Here is a 676-nt window from a genome sequence, read left to right as displayed (position 1 = left end):
ACTTAGCGCGGCACATTTTTATTAGTTTGTTTACTGACAGAACTTTCGGCGAACTGTTATTAATTGTGACTAATGCTGAGAAGCTGTGTTCTTTTCATCGTGGTTTCCAAGCACGAGTAAGTTACTTCAGTGGCCTATAATAATAGTACTTTAATTCTTTATATTTTATCCAATTCGGACACATGGAATTTTGTACTTTGGTTTTAGTGGTCAAGTGCAAGAATGAGTAACATTATTATAAGGGGAGGAAAACTTGAAAATAATATGGCTTTCCAGAGTTCTAGGGATGCAGACACACATGATCAGGTAAAGCAGTTTCATTACACCAGTATGATCCATTTACATCTATTCTATAGCCAACAAATATGCAGTGAACAGAAAGAATAAATTGAATAAATGAATGTCAAGGGGATTGGAACTCTACTGTATTTCCATTACGTTTTATAGAACCACCAATTGCATTTGCTGTGATAGACTGGCACAGGATTATGGGAATGCATAATCTATCACAGGCATCGGCTAATGAGGGCTTTCTGGGTTTTGATTGAACTGCTTCCAGTTTCCATACACATTAAAGACACATCATCTCACATTTCAAAAGAATGCTTTGTAAACTGAAGCAAGCTGTTCATTGTGCATGACGTATGTGGTTAGGAGAACAGATTTTAGACCCAGC

Source organism: Sinocyclocheilus grahami, unplaced genomic scaffold, assembly GCF_001515645.1.
Source record: "Sinocyclocheilus grahami isolate Dianchi unplaced genomic scaffold, SAMN03320097.WGS_v1.1 scaffold4173.1, whole genome shotgun sequence".
Taxonomy (NCBI): Eukaryota; Metazoa; Chordata; class Actinopteri; order Cypriniformes; family Cyprinidae; genus Sinocyclocheilus; species Sinocyclocheilus grahami.
This window is presented reverse-complemented; position numbering follows the sequence as displayed.